We start from the raw sequence: 5,766 nt of genomic DNA, 5'->3' as shown, positions 1-5,766 counted from the left end.
GTTTGCTGGAGCTTCCCGACTAAATCAAGCCTGGAAGCAGGAGCGGCATCCACTTCCAAAATGGCTTGCCTCTGGAAACTCTATGTACGAACAGTGCTCAGGCCTTTCGTGCATAGGGTCGCTATGAGTCGTCTACGATGCGACGGCACCAAACAACAACAACAACAAAAGAGGACAAGATCCTCAAAGAGATAGACTGACATAATGACTACAGCAATGGACTTGAGCATGGTAGATGAGGATGGCACAGGATAGGGCAAGGTTTTGAGCTGTTCTTTATAGGATGGTTATAAATTGGAGTCAATTCAGTGGCACCGAACAACACTATACGGATGTATAAATGGTCCAATACAGAAGACACTGACAATGAAGTGCATGAGTAAATGCAAAGAACCGTGTTTTACTCACCAGTCCACGAGTAGGGAGGGGTGCTGATAAGAGCCAATGGGAGGGCTGCTCGGAGAAGTGAGTTCGGTTAGCAGATGGGAAGCAAGCAAAGAGCTGCCCAGGGGCTACAACCTTTATTGGGAGTTAGGGCACGTGCATGTTATCGAAAGTGAATTCTGAAAGTACAGGGAGACTAGGAACCTATTTGTCCTAAAAGGGTCCCTTATATATGATGTCGCCTTTATAGCAATTGTCTTAAAACTCAAACCGAGGGGGCTATACAGCAAGCTGGATTGACTCAATGACTGTGACAATGGTCTCAAGTGTGTGGAAATGATGATGAAGATGGCATAGAATAAGGCAGGTTCAGATCATAGGATCACTGGGAGTCACAGTCTAATTTGACTGTAAGGGCATATAACAACAGAAAATGAGGTGCTTTTGGTCCACCAAAGGAATTAAATAGCTTGCAAAGGAAGCAAATAAGTTGTGTGGTAGCCTTATAGTAGTGGGTCCATACAAGTAGGGTATATGGAACCTCAATGAGGGAATTTGTCAGTTTTGCCATCCTACTGGGCTTAAAATAAACCATCCCAGGGATGATAAGGAGAGACTTCACTACTGCCAAGAAAGAAAAGGTAGGAGTGAAGTGTGTCTGTCCTTTAGACCTGGGACATATCTATGCTGAGAACTTCTTAGAGTTAGGAACCGAGCGAGTTGTAATACCAGAAAGAATAATAAGCCCAAGCAGAGAAATGCCATGAATAAAGGCAGCAGAACCTGGAGGCAAAATGGTGAGGTTTTCAGCCCATCCACAGAGTTAGAACACTGGTGCAGGGGGCTTGTTGACAGGGTGAGACGCTTACTGTTATTTTGGTGGAAGTAGGTATGAGTGAGAGAGATGAGTGCTTTAGGGCCCAAACTTACTGCTTAAGTAGGATGTCTCTGGGTGTAGCTAAAGAGAATTGGAACATTGGTCTAAGTAGGACAGAGGCTGGACTAGCCCAAGAAGCTTGAAGGATTGAGGGCTGAGAACCAGGGGCAGGTCTCCTTGTGGGCACAACTAAGACACTTTTTCTGGCCAAAGAAGGGTATCCTGAATCTGTTCTGATCCTGAATTGCATCCTGTTAGTAAACTCCATAATTATAAGTAAAAAAAAAAAAAAAAGAAATCAAATACAAGAGTATTCTATCTGGGGATGTCCATTATATAGTCACTATTTCTGCTTTTTATAAAGATACTTGCAGTAAACAAGTTGTTGGCAGTAAAAACTCTACCATGTGATCTCTAACATTGTTTATATCATCACCGCCATGTTTTGGAAAAAAAAAAGAATCCTTTTTATCCCTTCCAGCTTTGGAATTTTAATCACTAATAATTAGTAATGCATCTTAATTACATATTTGATCAATTTTAGATGGAAAATGTTGTGATTGTGTTATGAACCATTAAATGAACTACAACCCTATGAACAACAAATCTCAATCTTGTAATCAACATAATCTCTGATATGTTTAACATCATTATATCAATCCATCCTGTTGAGGGTCTTCCTTTCTTTCTCTAATCCTCTGCTCTCTCTGGCATGTCACCTTTCCCCAAGGACTAGCCACTCCTGATAACATGCACAACATATGTATAATGAAGTTTCACCATCCATGTCTCTAATGAGCATCCTAGCTGTACTACTTCCAAGAGAGATATGTTTGTTCTTTTTGGCAGTCCATAGAATATTCAGTACTCTTTTCCAGCATCACAATTCAAAAGTATCAGTTCTTCTAATGGTTTCAGACTTGATGTGGTTGATTTGATTTCTAGTATTCTGTCTAGTGATGCCCATTGTATGGTCACCATTTATGTGTTCTGAAAAAAGGATATTTTGAATGATAAGGTCTTTCTTTTTCATTGTTCAACTTAGAGATGCATACAAAGAATTAAAAAGACCATTGATTGGATCAAATACACCATCATCTTTAAGTGACTTTCTTACTCTTTAGCTCTTTGGAGAAGTTCTTGACAACATATTTTATCAATGCAACATGTCTTTTGGTCTCATATCTACTGCGTCTGAATGTATTGAGTATGGAGCCAAGTAAAATGAAGTTTTTGACAACTTCAACTTTTATCCTCTCATGATATTGCCTAGTGGTCCAAAAGTGATTTTTTTTTCTTTTATGTTGAGACGTAACCCATTGTAAAAATTGTGGTCTTCAATTTTCTTCAGTAAATGCTTCAAATCTTCTTCATTTTGTTCAAAAGAGATGGTGTAACCTGCATAATGTAGATTGTTGATGAATCTTCCTCTAATCCCGATGCCACATTCTTTTTCACATAGTCCAACATTTTGAATGATTTGCTCAGCATATAGATTGACTAGGTATAGGGAAATGAAGGACCTGTGACACACACCTTTGCTGACCCTTGTTCCATTTTGACAGTGGCTCTTTAGTCTTTGTGTAAGTTTCACAGGAGCACAACTGAGTGCTCCAGGATTCCTATTCTTCTCAGTGTTAGATTTAATATGTTATGATCCACACAGTCAAATGCCTTTGTATAATCAATAAAACACATATAAATCATATATGTAGGTATGTTGTTGTTATGTGCCATAGAGTCGCTTGCGACTCATACCGACCCTGTGTACAGCCCTGAAACCTGCACTATCCTGTGCCAACTATACGGTCTCTGACACACCTTCATAACTCCAGTCACTGTATCAATCCATCTCACTGATGATCTCCCTCTCTTTCTCTGTTCCCCTACCCTTCTAAGCATAATGTTCCTCTCCAAAGATCATTCCCTCCTTGCAACATGCCTGAAGTATGTTAGATGAAGCCTCAGAATCCTTGATTACAAGGAGCAGTCTGGCTTCACTCTCTTTACCTTGAACCTGTTTGCTTTCCTGGCTGTCCATGGTATATTCAACATTCTTCTCCAGCACCACAGATCAAAGGCATCAATTCTCTATCATCCCTAGACATTATCCAGCTCTCTGACACATAGCAAGCAATTGTGAAGACTATGATCTGGATCAGGCACACCTTAGTCTCCAGACAGACACCGTTGCTCTTCAGTACTCTGGAGAGTTTGCTGACAGCCAGCTTTACCAATGCAATTAATCTCTTGATTTCCTGGCTGCTGGTACCAAATGATGATTGTGGAGCCAAGCACTTGGAAGCTGTTAACAATCCCAATCTCTTCACCATTTATCATAATGCTGCCAAACATTCCAGGAGTGAGAATTTTTGTTTTCTTGATATTGAACTTCAATCTATAATTTAATAATAATAACAACAATAACTTTCTGTGTATACATTGTTGTTGTTATTAGGTGCCATCAAGTTGAGTATGACCCATAGTGACCCTAGGAACAAAAGATCTGAAATCAGTCCTGTCCTGCACCATCCTCACACTTACTGACACACAAGAGTCCATTGTAGAAGTCACCTTGTCAATCTGCCTGGTTGAGGGCCTTCCTCTCCTTTGCTACCCCCTCCACCCTTCCCAACATCATGTTCTTCTCCAAGAAATAGCAACTCATGGCAATATGTCCAAGGTAGGTTAGGCGAAGCCTCATCAATCTTGCCTACAAAGAACACTCTGGCTGCACCCTCTCCAAGACATAGCTATTCATTTTCTTGGCCATCCATGGATTGTTCAAGGTTCTTGTCCAACACCACAGCTCAAAGGCATCAGTTCTCCTGTCATCCTTATTCATTGTCCAGGTCTTGGATACATAGTAATCGGAAAGACTGTGGCCTGAATCAGATGCATCTTAGTCCTCAAACCAACATCACTACTCCTCACTAATTTGGAAAGGCCCCTAAATGCAGATTTCCCCATTGAAACGCATCTCCTTATTTACTGACTGCTCATACCAAGGGTGTTAATTGTGGATTTGAGCAAGATGAAGCTATTGAGAGTTTCCATCTCCTCTCCATTGATCATGACATTGCCTATTGGTCTAGTGGTAAGAATCTTTGTTTTCTTGATATTTAAATACAATCCATACTGAATGCTGCATTCTTTGATATTCTGCAACAGTGCTTCAAGTCTTCCTCACTTTCAGTAAGCAAAGTTGTTTCATTTGCATAATGCAGACTGTTATTGATGAGCCTCCCTCTAATTCTGATGCCACATTCCTCTTCAAAGAGTCCAGTTTCTCAAATAATTTGCTCATCATATAGATTAAACAGATATGGGGACAGAATACATCCCTGACACACTCCCTTCTCAATTTTAAACTATACAGTGCTCCCTGCTCCATTTTCACAACAGCCTCCTGGTCCAGGTATTGTTTCCTCATGAGCACAATCAAATGCTCTGGGATTCCTGTTTTTTTCAATGTCAGAAACAGGTTTTCATAATCCACACAGTCAAATACCTTTGCATAGTCAATAAAACACAAACAGACATTCTTCTGCTGTTCCTTACTTTCAGCCAGGATCCATTTGACATCCGAAATTATATCCCTGGTGCCATGGCCTCTTCTAAATCCTGCTTGAACTTTTGGCAAATCCCTATTTATCATTCCAGCCATTTTTGAGTGATCTTCACCAGTATTTTGCTTGCATGTAATATCAATGATGTTGTTCTTGTTGTTGTTGTTATGTGCCATCGAGTCACTTGCGACTCATAGCGAACCTATGTACAAAAGCTCTAAACTCTGCTCTGTCCTGTGCCAATCTCACTGTCTCCGACATACTCATCCAGATTGCCCCAGACACCAAATCAATCCATCTCCAAGAGGGCCTTCCCCTCCTGCGCCTGCCCTCTACCCTCCCAAGCATGATGTCTTTCTCTAAGGACCGGTCTCTCCTTACAACATGACCAAAGTATGCCAGATGAAGTCTCAGAATCCTTGCCTCCAAGGAGCAGCCTGGTTTAACCCTCTCCAGAATGAATCTGTTTGTTTTCTTAGCAGTCCATGGCACCTTCAGCACTGTTCTCCAAAACCAAAGCTCAAAAGCATCAATTTTCCTTCTGTCCTCCCCGGTCATTGTCCAGCTCTCTGATGCATAACAAGTGATTGCAAAGACCATGGACTGTACCAGACACACCTTAGTCTCCAGAGACACACCATTGCTCTTGAGTACTTTAGAGAGGTCTCTAACAGCAGACTTTCCCATCGCAATACATCCTTTAATTTCCTGGCTGCTGGTGCCAAGAGTATTGATTGTGGAGCCAAGCAGACTAAAGCTGTGAACAATCTCAATCTCTTCACCATACAGCCTGATGCTGGCCAATTGGTCCAGTGGTGAGAATCTTTGTCTTCTTGACATTGAGCCTAAATCCATATTGAAGGCTGCAGTCCCTGACACTCAGCAGCAAGCGCTTCAGGTCCTCCTCAGTTTCAGCAAGCAGGGTTGTGTCATCTG

The sequence above is a fragment of the Elephantulus edwardii genome, unplaced genomic scaffold (genome assembly GCF_000299155.1).
Source record: "Elephantulus edwardii isolate Elephantulus edwardi_28Jun2011 unplaced genomic scaffold, EleEdw1.0 scaffold00241, whole genome shotgun sequence".
In the NCBI taxonomy this organism is placed as follows: Eukaryota; Metazoa; Chordata; class Mammalia; order Macroscelidea; family Macroscelididae; genus Elephantulus; species Elephantulus edwardii.
The sequence above is the reverse complement of the archived record's forward strand: the minus strand, read 5'-3'. Positions refer to the sequence as shown.